Genomic DNA, 17,656 nt, shown 5'->3' on the forward strand with positions numbered 1-17,656 from the left:
TAATGAATCTGTCTTTTTAAGAGATGACCTTTTGTGGAAGGAAACAGTTTGCAAGTCCTGTATGTCAGTGAAGCTATTGTGAATGGAAATGAAGTAGAAATGCTTGTCATGTGACCAAATCAACAAGAAATTGGCTGGCAAGAAAGGTGTTCCATTGGCCTTGGGGAAAAGAAGACAAGTCAATGAGCAGAGTCCCAAGTGTTTTTAAGCATACTCTGCAAGGAGTTAACATTTTCCATTTGGAAGATTACAGTCTGAAAATACTTGTGTGTATGTGTGTGTGTGTGTGTGTGTGTGTGTGTGTGTATAATGCTTGCATATAAGTATATATGTGGGTATATGCATATATAAGCATATATATATACACATGTATAACATATTTTTAATTACAAAATATCTATTTATACAAAGAATATACAAAGAAACTATGGTACCTCAAATTCCAAGATCAAGTTGGTCCATACAACCAGCACCAATTTTTTGTCATTGTATGTACATATATATAAATATGTACACTTAAAAAGTATACTCACATATGTGAGTATGTATATAAATTTTGTATATATATATATATATATATATATATACTCACATATATGTGTGTATATATACACACCACACACATGCACACACACATAAAATGACAACAGAGAAAGCAACTTTGAAGTCTCCATATAAACACCATTGCTGGCTTTGGATCTCTGGAACCCACACTCCTGAAAACCATCTATTTTATTTTCAAATGGCATGCCCCCTGCCAAGAAGTTACATTTTTTCCCCTTCTTTAAATAAGCAGCAAGGGTAATGGCATGATGAACACATTTCATTTCTCCGACTCAGTTTTTTCCATCTTTAATACGGCCTCCAGCAGGCCAGATGGCACCAGTGCAATTGCTAGTAAGTCAATACATCTGGCGACATTCCTGAGATGACAAATCTGATGGATAGAACTCCAGCTCCTATACAAAGCCTCTTTTCAGAACATTTTCAGTGGGACTCGTCTGCTTGAAGCAAGACCTAATGTGTGAAAACAAAATAAAATTGAGCTCTTTCACCACTCTGTGCTAACATTTCATTTTCAATGTTTTTATTCGCATGACTTTCTCACTCCCCTGCTTCCCCACCCCAACCTGAAACCGATGAACACTTTCTGCTTGGAAGTCCATTTCATGGGCGCCATATATGGAGAACTGTTCAAAATAAGTTTCAATAAACATGTCAATATTTTATTCTAAAGAAAGCAATATAATTTGGGAAATTATCAACAAAGAACTTGTGAGAATAGGAAGAATTTTTTTGGTGGAGGAAGGGCTACCTGTCCCTCTCACCCTCCTCCTCATGGATCTTTCACCAATGGAGTTATAAGTTAGAGCTCCCAGGTGCCCTTCGGGCCCCAGGGGCACACTCATCTGTCAGCAAGTCACTACCATGACACTAACACAGATAGGGTTCTATAACCATGAAAATGAAAATCTGCTGAAGTCCATAGCTTTGCAAAGAACAAAAACCATGCTCCTCAAACCATCCGGACCAAAGTAACCAATACAACCAGCTCCATTTCATTGTCATCATCCTTAAACAAAAAAAGCTAAACATGACACAAAAACAGTCATGTCAAGATAACTTGAGTGGTCAATTGATCCTGCTATATTTGTCACCCCCTGCTTTTTCAAAAGTAAATGTACCCCAAATGACATAAGCCAGGAAACCTCCTTCATAAGAACATTAAGCTTATCATTTATACTAATGAAATATTCCTTTGTTTAATAGCATTTTCCAGCTTGATTATGTGATTTCATGGATAATGGGAATTCCAGATAAGGAAACTCCTTCTATCAATGCAAACTAATTCATGCTTGACCACTTTTAGTCTTGGGAGTTTCCTGGGGCCTACAGGGAACATGGGACTTGCCCAACGTCACAAAACCAGGATGTGTCATAGGTGGGACTTGAGTCTAGGGCTTCCTGACTAGCAGACCATTTCTCCTCTATTACTATATGCTGCCTACTTTATTGTTAATAATAACTATTATCATTATGAAAATAAAATTAATAAAATAATAGTTCATATTTTGCAGCTTTTTATATGAATTGTCCCATTCCAAGATGATTCTATTCTACAAGCATCTATTAGATACCTACTATGGTACATTTGATGCATTGAGCCTCTGGGGACACAAAGGCCTGTACCAAATCTTGAAGAAAGAGAAAAACTATGAAAAGTGAAATTTTATAAGTATTCTAGGTCTGGGGATGTGGTCTTCATGAATGGTTAGAAAGAACATGTTTATATCAGGGAAATAACTAATCTGAATGGAATAAAAAATGTATCAAGATAAGTAATGCAAATAAAATCATTAAAATGGGCTAGAATAAGAATGTAAAAAATTTTAAATTCCAGGTTAAGCTGCTTCGATTAGAACTTATAAAGAACTTTGGAAGCCATCTAACCCCATCATTTTATAAAAGAAGAGCATGAGGGCCAAAGTGACACTCCTCATTATAGTAAGAGCAACATCAACACTTGAACCCACATCCTTTGACTCCAAAGCCAGCCTCTTTTCTCTATACCATACTGCATACTGAAAACAATAGGAAGCAACTGAAGAATTTGAGCAGGAAAGGGATACTTTTAGATCTGGTCCTAAAAATAAGTGTTTGGGCAACTATATGGAAGATATATAGGAGAGAAGAGAGACTAGAGCCAGGAAAACAATAATAACAGCAAAAGTTTATGTAATGTGTTAACTTGTATAAAGTGCTTCCCATATACTATTTCATTTGATCCTCACCTCAACAATCTTGAGGTGCTATTATTATCTCCATTTTACAGATAAGGAAACTAAGTCCAAGAGGAATTGCCCAAGATCGCATAAGTAGTGTGTGGTAAAATTGGAATTCAAGCCTTCCTAACTCCAAATCCGATATTTTATTATGCCGCCTTCCTGACATCCAAGTATGAGGCTAATTCAATATTTTGGTTAACGGTGATGAAAGCCTTCACCACCATGGTTTCATTGTGAATGGAGACAGACTAACACACAAGTAATGGAGTTAGATTTGACAAGATTTATATAGCACTTGAAGGTTACCAAAGACCTTTACATATATTATCATATTCAATCCTTATAACAACCCTATGATATAGGTAATATAAATATTATTGCTGACATTTGATCTGGTGATCTGGTAGAGCTACCAAACTCCCTGTGCCTCTCTTAAGTTCTCAAAATATCTGGTTGCTACTAGCCCCTTGCTGCTACAGCTTAGTGGGTGGCGTCAATGTAGGGGGTACATCTTCATATCCCAATAAAATCTCATGGCTCATTACCCCATCTCACTGCCAATTCCATACCTGTACAGTTCCATTTAAGGTCATAAGTGAAAATTGTATAAGTGTTAGTAAACCAAATGGAAGATATGAAAAATAGAAAGGTTAATATCAATGTTTCCAGTACATGTATTCCCAGCCCATAATTCTTACAATCCTAGTATCAACCTGCCAACAGGGCAAAAGCTTGGAAGTTCCTTTCCCAACAATTTTCAGTCAGGAACAGCTTTAGCCCAGCACCCTTAGCTCCAGAAGGATTAACTTTATTTCAATGCTTTGGAGGAACTTAGTATACCCTGGGGTTTCTTTCCAAAGACTACATGGACTGAACAAACAAGATGATTCCAGAGTTGGTTTTAAGCTTATAGGTGTTCATATTTTTGTTGTCTAATATCCAGCTTTCCTCATCTTACTTGCAGTTAAATGAATTTAATTGAATTGATATCCTTTTAACATCCCTTTAAACATGGGTTTCCCTTCACTGGACATTAAAAAACTAGTTATTACTGTCCCGCCAATATTGCTATAGGAGAGGGGATTCTTAGACTGTTGCAAGCTAAAATGCCACTTTCTCCAATCTCTCTCTCCCTATTCAAATTTTTCTTCTTTAAAAAAAATATCCTACACTGGTCTTTTCTATTACTACCAAAGCAGGGCTCATCCCAGTCCCATATGGGAGGAATAATAGTATTAGGAAGTAAAGGAAACTGAGGTTCAGTTTATGAGTAACATGACCTGCCAAAGGCAACACAGCTAATGAGTATCAAAGAATCTTCAAATTCCAAGTCCTGTGCTTTTTTTCGTTACATCATATTTTATGCAGCTTCTAGGAGAAAAATTGCAAACATCTCCTCATCACCCTCCTCCTAAAATCCCAAGATATAGCACAAGGGAACAAACTGCTGCTGCATGTCAGTACTGTAAAGCCTCTCCTGGGGTCTGCTCTTTGATCTCCCCTTTGCCTTCCCCATGGCAAGCATCAGCTAGGGCTCTGGATCAGCTCTGGAAAGATCAGCACATTTCTAATTGACATTTGAGCTCAATATAAATGTGCTCCAAAAAGCTGTTAGGAATGTAAAAGGCAGGGTGCACGTTCTCAGTTTATAGCTTGTTCCTGCTTATGTGCTCAGATGCCGTTAGCTCTAATTTATGAACAGGCAATCAATCCACAGAGTTGAAAGGCAGGTTAAAAATTCCAGTCATGTGCAATCCATCGACTTCATTTAGTCTAAGAAGGCAACAGTAACCCAGAAATGTAGCCCACTGCTCACTATGGAAATGTGAGGTGTTCTGGGATCATTCAGTACCACCCACCCTATTAAGAAACTGAGAACTTAGGGGCACCAAGCTTTTAAAGATATATTTTTAAGACATCCAAAGGTGGATCACCAGAATGGTGAAGGGTCTGAAGATCACTTGATGATCCATTGAAGGAACTGGGAGGTCTTGACTTACTGAAGACAAACAGGAGTGTTGAATAAAATAATATTTTATGTGAAGAGTTTTGCAGCCTACAAAGAGCTATATAAATAGCACTTATTATTATGAAGTTTTTGAAGGACTATCACCTGAAAGAGGGATTAGATTTGTCCCCAGGGGCCAAAGTAGGAACAATTAATGAATGATACTTATGTATAAGTAAATTTCAGTTCAATGTAAAGAGCAAGTTCTCACAATTTAGATCATTCAAAAGTGAACTAGGTTTTTCAATAAGAGAGGTATTCCTTGAACATGGAGGTATTTAGGGAAATCATTGAATGAAGTAAGTCTAAGAAAAGCTTCTTAATCAGATATACTCTAGTGCCTTCCACAACCAAGACTCTGATAATCCTTCCAATTTCATTGAATAAAGAAATTTCAAAGAGAAATGCACCCAGACTCATCTTATCTAATCCCTTCTGGAAGCAATAATCTCTTCTACTGTACCCCACACCAGTGGTCATTCAGCCTCCACTTGATCCCAAAGAACGATCTCCATATCCAAATTAAAGACCAGAGCTCAAATCCAAATATGCCTTTTTGAGTAATCTTAAACAAGTCTTTTCCCTTCTTGGAGCCTCAGCTTTTCAACCTCTATAAAATGAGGAAGTAAATTCGGTGAAATTTGGAGCCATTTGGGGCTCTGGGTTCAATAATGCTAGTCTCCTTTATCTATTAATTCTCTCTTTCTTTTCATCCAATTAAGCATGCATTTAATCAAGCAAGCATTATTAAACACCAATATTTACCAAATATAGTGGTAGCACTGAGGAAACAGAAACAGAAATCAAACAATCCCTGTGCTCAAGGAGTTTGCTTTGATATGGGACAATAACATAAATGTATATTGGTGTACAGAGATCAGACAGGAAAATCAAACAAGGTAATTTCAGAGGGGAGGTGCTTATTGCTCCACTAAAAACAAAGTGGCAACAACCAACATTAGATGAGCATGGTCCCAACATTCAGGGAGCCTAATGTTTAGTCTTGTCTTACCAATCTCATTCCTTTTGGATTACTGAGGGTATTCCAAAGATCTTAGTGCAATTTTAAGCCATTAAACTTTAAAAGCCAGGGATACTTTGTGTTTTCTATTCCAAATGCTCTTCCATGTTCACAATACAAGTTATACATTATTGAACTCCTATCTGCACAATGTATGATTGTTCAACAACCATTTCATATTACTTATATCCTCCGTATCCAACTAAAATGTAATTTGAACAGTGTTATCTTCCTTTCTCATTCCCTTCTCTCTTTCTCAATCTCCTTCTCCCTGAGGTTAGTGATCTTGGTAAATACTAATAAACACTTATGAACGGAAGTGGAATTCATGCCAGGATTTCATCTTGCCAATATCACTCCTTGGTGCGGTAGAAAGAACAATGGAACTGGAGTCAGAAGACTTGGATATTTGTCCTTGATTCAACACTTATTTGCTATGTGGCCTTTGGAAAAGTTATTTAGCTTTTCTAAGCCTCAGTTTCCTAATCTGTAAAAATTGGAGTAATAATGCCATGCCAGTCTCACAAGGCTATTTTGAAGAAAGGCATTTGTGAATCATAAAGAAAATGAAATAATTATTAAATGAGCAAAATTAATTATTACTACTTTTTTGTTTTCTATCATTGTTCTTTTGACTCTTCTGGGATGAAAGGGTTAAACTCTTTGTGCAGTCCGGATTTATTTCATTAATCAAGCAATACTTCTGTCTTTGAAGTCAAACACTGGAAGAATTAACCAAAGTATGTGAGATATTTAATGTCTTAGCAATAAATGAAAAACATATTGAAAATCAGCAGCAACTGAGACATTATATCATGTGCCTAACAAAACATGAAATACAGTATAAAAATAAAAGCATATATTACATTTGGCAAGATGCTAGAATACCGTTTGTTAGAAAGCCCAATGAAAGAACTACAGTGCCTCATTTATGACACATGTTTCTTGCATGCATGTCACCCATTTTGCAAAAACAAAATGTAAATCATTTGTGTACATATATATGAACACATGAGCAAACACACATGGGCATATATACAGAGACACATGCACACGCATATATACATACATATTCATAGACATGCATATGTATACAGTTATTCATATTTCTGGACATACGCAGGTATATAAATATAGCACAGGAGATATTGGCTTTCTAATCTGTCCCACTAAAGCCTTTCCATCTCTCCCAATCAAAAGTACACATTACATTTTCTACATGATGAAGTTGCAATAGCCTGGAGTCAAGACAATCTTTTCTCCTCTTCTTCCTGCTCCTCCACTTCCCCCTCTTCCCTTTCCTCTTTGTCTTTCTCTTCTTCCTCTTCTTCTTCAAAGAGAAGAAGCTGATCACATTCATTAAATACCCATTGCTAGGCATAACTAGTCTGACAATTAGAATATCACTATATTTGAGCTTCCTAAAGTTCTTGACAATATCATTCTCTTCTGCTTCTCTGTCAGGAAGTTGAAAAGGAGACATTGAAGAATAATTGTCAAAGGATGCCATGATAATAATAAATTATGAGTAAATATATATATATGTATGTGTGTGTGTGTGTATAAAACCTTTGTATCAAATGCACAAGTTCCATGCTGTATATAGGATATATTTGTTTGCATTTAGTTTGTAATTCACTGAAAGGTTTTGCCTCTTTATATATCTCCACCACTTACATAGTGCCTGGAATATACTTGATATTATTGATAATAATATTATCAATTATTATTATCACTTGATAATATTGGAGATTTCCTCTCCTTTCCCTCCACTCTGATGATGACAAGACAGGTAAGTTCCTATCTAGGCTACTGCATACATCTCCCAAATCCTGATTCCCAATGTTTAATCTTGTTTCATGCTTCCCAAATTCAAAATTCCATCTCCTATCTCCAGGCATTCCTTCCGTTCACCCATGACTCTGATACTTGGAATATAACTTTTCCCAAACTCAGTTAATGAGAATCTCTGTCTTTGTTCAAGACCCAGTTGGGTGCCTCCTTTTAAAGGTTATCTTCCATTTAAAGGATATATTTCCTGTATGTATCTGTCTATATACCTGTTGTTTCACAATTATAATACAATGTTCTGAGGGCCTTTTATTCTCCCCATTTAGCCCTATTCTACAAGCCCTACCACTTGGTAAGGATTTAATAAATGCTTCATTGATTCAAGTCTTCCCTGATTTCCATTTGTTAGTATTCTCATCCTCCTCAAATTATCTTGTATTTATAAATCTGTATATTGCATTTTATTATTTCCTCCCTCTTAAATATCATTATGTTAACTACTTTCATCTTTCTATTCCCAGTTCCTAGCAGTAATACAATATAGTAAGTACTTAATACATATGTGTTGAACTGAATTGAACCAAATGATGTCTGGAAACATTCAATATTCTACATTGAAGACATGAATGCATCTTCCTTTTTTGTTGTGATGAACAAACTCAGGTGCCTTTCCATCACAATGCTTTGAAATTTCTTAACTGAAATTACCCAACTATTTCCTGAATTATGCTTTCTGTGAATCAGGTAAGTCTTGCAACATATTATAATCCCATGATACAAGTGTCTTGTAGGTTTTATGGAATCTCCTTTTGTTTCACTGTAATAATACAGTAACAATGTTAATAGTCTTTGGTTTTTATTTAGAAGTGGATTCAAATCCCTGCTCTACACTTTAATAAATAATGTGTAAATAATTGACTCTCGGCCTCAGTTTCTCCAACTGTAAGAAGAGAGGGTTCAACTTGCTGATCTATATGCCCCCTTCTAATTCTAAACATTTTTAGTTTACGTAAAAGTTCAAGGCTTTCTATACAAGATGACCATAGAGGGGGAAAACTCCTCCAATCTAATAGTAACAGGTACTGATGGCTTACACTAAGAGAGGCAACATGAAGTATATGCAGTTGTATATCTGTTTTTAGGGACTGAGTCAAGAATTCTGAAGATTTCTTCTTAGAGAGGACTCATTCCTTTGGAAAAGATTTTAGTCATCTCGTAATAGTCTTGTAACAACACATGTCTATTGATAAATCAAAGAGTTTTGGCACAATGGATGATTTTTTGGGCACGGGATACAACAGAATCCACACCTACAGATGCAGAGTAAGTTCAACACCAAGACAGCAAGAAATAGTATAGAGAACAAAAATTTTCAGCTTAGAATCAAAATGGTACAGTGTCCAGAACACAGTGATTGCACTTGAAGTCAGGAAGATTATAGTCTCAGACACTTACTAGTTACTTACTTAATCTGTTGCCTCAGTTTCCCCATCAATAGTGCCTCTTCAAAGGACTGTATATAAGTAACTTTGTAAATCTTAAAGCATTATATAAATGCTAGTTATTCTTATTATTACTAGTGGTAGCAGTAATAGAAGTTTTAATTCAAAAATTGAGAAGAATGAAAAAAACGTGTAGTCAAATAATTTTTAACTAGGTACAAAAGGCAAGAATACACATATTAACAGAGTCATACCAGTCATGTCCAGAAACACTCTATTAATTTTCCCAAAAGTAACTTGCTATTCAACTTAATCACATATTAAACTTTTTGTTTAAAAAATATAGATTACTGATATAATAAGTATAAAATATATTGTAGACATATATAAAAAGTATGCATTCTTTCATAGATTATATTAATCTAGCTGCGAAGACTATTGGTTTTTCTCATCTCCTCTCACCATTATTTCAGATGATTATATGATCTATAGTCATGACCATGCTAATCATGTCTAGGGTAGTAATGCCTATGATCTATCAAATATACGTTATGTTTTAAATATTTTATGTTTTAATTCAATCATCTAATAGGCCCTACTATGGTTTGATTCTTTGTTAAAAAAAAAAAAGTAAAATGAATTATGATGAATATGTTGATATTATTATAAATATATATAATTAGTGTTACCACAAGTTCTGACATATTCCAAAAAGTGGATCATGATCCAGAAAAACCATCTTTTGCTTTTTAGTTCACATCAGTGTGTTGTTGTTCTTCATTTCCAATGCCACGCTGGGCAGTTCTGTGCCAGTGTCTCCCATGACATACTAATAATCAATTCTAAAGTTCTTAAGGGAGAACTTGAGAGTGTCCTTGTATGGCTTTTTCTTGCCCTGTGTGAGTTCTCCACAAAACAATTATTTTAGCAAGCATACATTTGACCTTTGAATGATGTGGCCAGCCCAATGGAGTTGTGCTCCCTGCAGTAAAGTTGGAATGTTTGGCAGTTTAGTTCAAGAAAGGACCAAGTGTCTGGTATCTTATTCTGCCAAGTGATCTTCAGAATTTCCCTAAAACAATTCAAATGGAAGTGATTCGGTTTCCAGGCATGGTACGAGTATGCTATCCAGGTTTCACACACATACAGCAGTGAGGTTATCACAACAGCTCTGCAAACCTTCACTTTGGTAGTCAATTTAATATCTCTTTGCTCCCACATGTTCCTTTGAAGCCTCCCAAACACTGAGCTAGCTCTCACATTGTGTGTCTTAATCTCATTATCAACGTGGACACCCCTGGAAAATATACTGCCAAGGTAAGAGAACTTCCCTACCACATTCAAAATTTCACTATTTGCTATTCATGATTCCGCATATGGATGGTGTAAAATGACTGATAGAAGACCTGTTTTTCCTGGGTGTTAATTGTTAGGCTGTCTTTGATATTCCAAAAACAAGATTAGAAATGTTAAGAATTAGAATAAGAGTAGCTAATATTTATGCAGTACTTTAAGGTTCACAAAGCACTTTACAAATATTGTGGCACCTGGGTACTTGGTTTCAGAAGGCGCAAAGAGTGACAAAAAACGATAAGTACCAAGTGGATTTTTCCCATAAAGAGTACATCTCCAGTCTGCAGCCTATCTTCCCCAACTCAGTTCCCCAAAGGGGCTAGTGGAGCCTCCAGCCAGTTTTCTCCCTTCTTGACCCAACTCACTTTCTGAGAAGAACCATGACCTTTATACTCTCCCCCCACTTATATCCTTGGAGAGAAGAGGAAGTATGCAGGAGCTAGATGTAGAGGCAGAAGCTATGGTCCCATGCCCTCCACCCCCTAGGCCCCTGGTTACAACCTGAGGAATCCTGTGTTTTCCCCCACGATAGCTTTTGCCTGGACTCTTACCATTGCTGCTTGTGCTAACTGCAGTTGCTCCTACTCCTACTGCTTCTTCTCCTGCTACACATTCCAACTACTCCATGCTCCTTTCAGTACTAGTGTTTTAGGAACCAGGAGACCATATGATGAAACCACATAGTCCTATAGGAACTGCCCCAAACCTGCCAGCTGATGCACACAATCTCAGCATTGTGGGCTCCAACCTGACAATTCAGCACATCTCTACGTTTGCCAGTGAGGAGCTGTCCACAGCTGTTCACAATAGCAGCAGACTCTGGACAATATGCCTGGCTAACATCATATCCTTATTGCTCATCCAAGACAACAACCAAGGGCAATAAATACCAAGCTAAACATTTTTTTTCTAACAAAATGCATCAAATACTATTTCAAAGAAAAGAAGGGCCGAGGTATCACTGTTTTACCGCATATTATTCTCACTACAATCCTGGGTGGCCAGTGCTATTATTATTGCCTTTTTACAAATGAGGTAACTGAGGCAGACAACGATTAAATGATTTGCCCAGAATAGTATATAAAACAAGATTTAAACTCTAAGCTCAGTATTCTATCCACTATGCCTCCTAGTTGCATGTTTCCTGAGAATAAAAAGAGAGCAAAGAAGATTTTTATTCTAATCTACATGGGAAAAAAACACAAATAATTAGACTTATAGTCTATAAAAGGATGCACTATTTCCTTTTTTACTCCTAAATATTTTCTAATCAAGAAGCAAAGAAAAAGTTGATACACAATTTCTCAATAAAGGATTCAAAAAGTAGTGTGGTATAGGTACAATACATTTTAAAAACCTTATCAAAAATTTCATATATTGAGCTATTCGATATCAAATTTGAATGAAGAGAAACTACAGAAGTATTATGGCATGTAATCTCATGAATCAAAGCATTCATTATTCCAGGAACTGTTCTAGATATAGGAACTACAAGGAATACACTTTTTTTTGGTCTTCAAAGAGCTTGCATTCCTTTGAGAGAGATAACTGCATAAATAAGAATACAGACAATTAATATAAAGAAGATAAGCATAAACTAATTTAATACAAGATACAGTGGGCAGAAGACCCTTAATAGTTGGGAGACAGTGGACTGAGATATGTCCAAATATAAAAAGGGACATAATCAAAGCATGTTGGAAAGATTGCTTGACATTCCCCATGTCACTGGGAAGAATAGACTTGTTGAGTTCTATTCCTTCCAATCTTGGGTAGTCAAGAAATCTGTATGGATTATAGGATGGCCCAAAACTTGCAAAAAGAAAAGCAAGAAGAGAAAGGATTCCAGGTGTTCCTACTGCCCACTTGTCTTGTTCTGGAAACACCAACAATTTTGATAAAAATCTACATCTAAATTGTTCTAAAAATATTCTGAAAATAAGATTTTATAATGGCAAAGCATGTTTACCAATAGTCTCACATTGCTCCTGAGGAATTGCTTCCAAAGTGATTTAATTGTGGCCTTGTACAATGTGGCAAAACAAAAGACTGTAACTCCACTAAAAATTAGCAAAACAGCTGTAATAATTGTTATAATGACAATGGATCTCTATTCTGGCACTATATTTTGACAATGAAAAAACACAATATAACTGAATATTTTATGCTTGTTCAAAAACTATTAACAATTGATGTAATCCATTGGGGTCATTTAAATGACATTCTTGATATTCTTAAAATTAATTTTCTTTAAAAATTAAGAAAAATTTCCATTTTATGTCTTTCTACTGGTTATCCTCTATACTTAGAATGCTCTGCCTCCTTAACTCTTCCTCTTGGCTTCCTGGTTTCCTTTAAGACCCAGCTCAAGACTCACCTTCTTTAGGAGGCCTTTCCTTTCCCCCTTAACTAGCACTAGTGTTTTCACCTCTCAGATTGCCTTCCATGTTTTCAATATAAATCATGTATGAACCTAATTATTATCTCTCTTAAACCCCCCCATTAGAATGTCAATTCCAGAGGACAAAAACTATTTTTACCTTTCTTTGTATCCACATAGTGTCTGGTTCATACTATCACTTAATAAATATTCATCTTTTGACGAGTTAGAAGCTGAAACCACATTGCTTAGAAATGATGAATCTGTTACTACAGGTAGCACTTCAAACACTACTGCAGAGCCAGAGAGTGGTTTGATTTCCTCAAGGAATCAGACTGAGCATCCATGTTTCAGATCTTTTACAAATCTTTTCAGTTCTTTGCCTATTACAAACTATTCATCTGATAAAGCCTTTTTGAAATCAGGGCATGTTAAAACACACACACAACAACAATAACAACAACAAAAACAAATGCCTACAGTTCAATTCACTCATGATTTTGTACACTGCACAAGAATTAACTTTGTCAACTAATTATAATGATTTGACTGAGGAATTTAATTCCTTAACACCTGATGAGCAGCATCTCATTCTCCAGGACAAGAAGATTAAGGGAATTTACTCTCCTTTAGCCAATTCAGATTAACTCATTATCTGCCTAAAAATAAAGAATATCTAAATGGATTGTATCTTTGCATGCATCTGATCATTACAAAAAATATATATTTTATCTCATTTTAAAATTTAATGTTTATGTAAACTTTAATTTTAATTGTAAAATATTTTATTCTTTAGTATGATGAATAAAAGTAATGTCTTTTATGATTCAATTTTTTATAAATGGCTTCAAAAACAAAAACAAGAAAAAAATTCCATGAGGGTATCCACCCTAATGAAACATGCCTCACAAACCTATATATATGTAAGATATGCATCAGCTCAAAATCCCATACTTCTGAAGAAGGAAAAAACTATCCTCCTTCACCTCTCTCTCTTCCTTTCTTCCTTCTCCTCCTTCTCTTCCTCCTCTCCCGCCTCCTTGTTTGTCTCTCTCTGTCTCTCTCTCTGTATCTCTGTCTCTGTTTCTATGTCTCTCTCTGTCTATGTGTATGTGTGTGTGTCTGTCTCTGTGTCTATCAGTCTCTCTGTCTCTATCTCAGTCTGTCTCTTTGGGTCTGTCTGTCTGTCTCTCTCTTTCTCACACACACACACACTCATGTAACCTGTATATAATGTAACCATTTTTGGATGTAGTAAAGTGAAAAAACACTACTTTGAGATTAGAAGAACTTGGATTCAGATCTTGCTTCTTCCCTTTACTACTGTGTGACTTTGCTCCTTGCCCCTTCTCTACCTCTCAGAACTGTGGTGAGAGCCCAAGGAGACATTTGGCAAAGTATCTTAGATATTCCAAGGCAACACACATACAATTCTAGCAGGCCCTTGTTTTTAAAAAAGAAGTCACAGAAAGAGCCCTGAATTACAATTGAGCTAAAAGAGATTTTACAGGTAATCTAATATAATTTCATTTGTCAAATGAGGACGTAAGACGACCAGAGAAGGAAAATGATTTCCCTAGAGTTCTAGTCCTAGTTCAGTTGTGATTTGGTTTGAGTACTTGGACTTTCTGAACCTCAGTTTCCCCATCAATAAAATAAGAAGCATAAGACTTCCCACCTACATTATCATTTTTAAGGAAAAGTGTTTCTTAAATTAGAAAGTGCTTTAGAGAGGCAAATAATAAACTACTTTTGCTAGAAGAGAAAGGAGGTGATATGGACTCTTGGCCAGTCATGCAGTTGGAACTTTAAAAAAAAATCACTGATAAAAGTCTTAGAGGAAACTTACAATATTAGCCAGATTCAGCAACTTTAGTTGAAGTTGCCAACATAAATCTGTACACTTTGAATTATTAAACTATCTCATAGTAGAAACCATTTAGAAAAATTGAGCAGAAATTATGCATTTAATGTAAGGCTTGCCATTTTTTACATCAGAGTCCATTTATTTTAGTCATAAAGAAACTTTTAAGCAGTTGCACAATAGAACAGAATGTGTTGTATATCATTGCATGTAAAGTGACCGGAACGAAAGGAGAAGAAAATGATTAATGAGGTAAGTGGCTGGGAGAAATGGACAGTTTATGTGCCTCTTTCTATATTTTCTCATCTACACACATACACACACACACACACACAGACTCTTTCTCCTTTCTCCTCTCTCTCTCTCTCTCTCTCTCTCTCTCTCTCTCTCTCTCTCTCTCTCTCTCTCTCTCTCTCTCTCTCTCTCTCTTCCAAAATATAGCTTCAGAGACATGATAATTTTTTTCCTCCTAGATTATTAATTAAATTCTTCAGCAACATTTGTATAATGGAAATTTGGCACATGCATAGGGGGTGATAATATCTTAGATAGTCTACGCATGCACCAAACCCCCATTACATTTATAACCCTTCCAAACAATTTTAAAACTGACCAAAATTCATGTCTTTATGAAACTGTCAAAAGAATATGGACAATTAGTCAGCTGAACATAGCAGCAGCATGTATCCAACCAGCAATGCATTTCAAAAAATCATTTCGAGTCAGGACAAGTCCCTCCTGTGGAAAATCTCTAGAAAATAGGTTCCATGTCATCACCATACTGACAATCTTCAGCACAACAGAGAAGCCTTCCAAAAAAAATAGTCTACTTAATGATGACAACAGAAATATAGGGCTGTTAGGCTAACGTATTCTTTCTTAATGTAAAGAATCAATTATCATCATCTAACAATTTTTAAAAGTGGAATTTTCTTAACAATGAAATCCTAGACTCAGGCCCTGTGTTTTATCAGATCAAGGATCACAAATTCTGGATAGTTGATATACTGATTAAATATGATATTAGTGATCTCTGAGAGACTTAGGACACATTACTTAATTTTTCCCCAAAATTCTTTCTTGCCTGCCACCTGCCTTTAAAGCTGCCTGTCCTAATTTATTCCAAGCCTTAGGCCTAAAAGAAAGGTGAACCAAATAATAATAATGAAATATACACTACATTAGTCTCCAAAGGAAATGAGTTTTGAAAAACTCATACCCTACAGGCAGACTTACCTCTGTGTTCTGGGAATTTCAAAGGACAAAACAGAAAATTGGGAAAGATCAATATCATGACAACAGTGATCTGCAGCAGTTATAAATAAAGATGTCTTTCAAGGCCCATTAACCACTAATCACATTTTGGATCAAAACTAGTAGAGCAGCTCTCAGGCTGCTTGAAAGACTTTCTACCAGTCAGCCTTTTCCTGAACTCTAACACAGAGATGCCCTGAATCTATTTTATTTGCAGAAACTTCAGTCAGGTGTGTTTTTAAGGGGGAAGGCTTTGCAGGTGGTAGAGTATTTTGGGTAGGCTTTTTTTCCCCCTAAGGACACACCAGCATTTTTTTCTAAGTCTTCATAATAACATTAATCTTGGAAAGGAAAAAATTTTTAAATTAATATGGGAATAATAGAATTCCTGAAAAGAGTACCACGGCCAAGTTGTCATGGATTAGGAAACTTAATTGTGCCTCCTTGAGCCTTACCAGAGCTTCAGTACATAAGTAGATTCCAAACAGCAGGGCATGGAGCATTGATGTTGCCCTAATTGAGAAGGGCAATGACTGAGGGGGTTCACTTAAATCCTTAGGATGGACAAGGAGGAGGAATCCTGTCACTTGTGTTGTGGTGTCTCCTTCTCTATCTGTAGCCAGGAGAGAGACAAGCCTAAAAGTCTCTATCAGCAAATTTTGTAGTTTTAAACAATGTTCTAGGTACCTGTTTAGTTGGGGTGATGATTTGGAGATCCGAAAAGAAACACACTTCTCCCTCCAGAAGGAAGTTCACATTTTGGTTCTCAGAAAATATTTGGGTACCTGATCTCATGCAGGTAAGGGCTATCTCCCAAGATTAAGATTCACATCTTCTTATTCTGTGTACTTTTTCTCCATGTCTTTCCATACACAGAGGATTCTCCCAACATACTGCAGGTTTTTCTGTGTGCCTGCTTAGAAAAGAATTGGCAAATTTTGCCTTTTTTAAAAAGACTATTTCTAAGCTGAAATTTATTTCTAGCCCTTAACTTCTCAACCATTACTAAAATTAAATCACTTGCTAGCATATGAAATAAATCAGCCCCTAACTCTTCTTTAGTGATAAGAAAAGCATCATACAATTAGAGGATTTTGAGTTGGAAGGGACTAAGATATTATCTACCCCAACCCTCTTATTTTAGAGAGTTTATGTGGATTGTCGGGTCTTCTATGATCCCTTTCAGCAAAAATATTTCCTGACCTTGAAATTTATAATTCATCCTGAAATTGTCTCTATTTTAGTCTTATGGGAAAAAATTTTTCATAAAAAACAACATTTCTTTTAGAATGACTAACATGAATATAAAGGAGCTGAGATTTCATCAGTCTGGTCATTTTCTCCACCGGTGAATATCTCAATCCAGCCAGGCTTTCTCCTTCTTTATCAATACATTTACATAAATCTTCCCAAGTCTAACTAGTTACATTCACCCTTTCAGTTTTAAGAAGTACCCTTGGTGGGGGGAGGGGTTGCAGCATGTCTTTTCTAATGCCCTTGGGTCTTAGTACCCATTCCAGATATGTTTATACACACACACACACACACACACACACACACACACACACACACACACAGAGTTAGCTGCCATAAACTAGTACCTCATTTCAATTTCATAAATTAACGTCAATTAATTTTTACAAAGAATTGCAGGAATAAAAATACAAAATTTTTCCCTCCTAATCCCCAAGACTTGGAAAGCACTCTGGGCTTAGTCTCTGAGGACAGTGGATTCAGATTAGCACTGTCCACATCAA

At 36.0% G+C, this 17,656-nt stretch overlaps 1 long non-coding RNA gene across 1 annotated transcript in view; it reads right to left on the reverse strand.

Annotated features, from left to right (window-relative positions):
* Positions 1–16,067, reverse strand: part of LOC141558480 (uncharacterized) — a 100,292-nt gene extending 84,225 nt beyond the window's left edge. The window contains exon 1 of the long non-coding RNA XR_012487082.1: positions 15,882–16,067. This is a non-coding gene — a long non-coding RNA (uncharacterized LOC141558480). The remainder of the gene's footprint in view (positions 1–15,881) is intronic.
* Between the last annotated feature and the right edge of the window lie 1,589 nt (positions 16,068–17,656).

Source organism: Sminthopsis crassicaudata, chromosome 2 (genome assembly GCF_048593235.1).
Source record: "Sminthopsis crassicaudata isolate SCR6 chromosome 2, ASM4859323v1, whole genome shotgun sequence".
Lineage (NCBI taxonomy): Eukaryota > Metazoa > Chordata > Mammalia > Dasyuromorphia > Dasyuridae > Sminthopsis > Sminthopsis crassicaudata.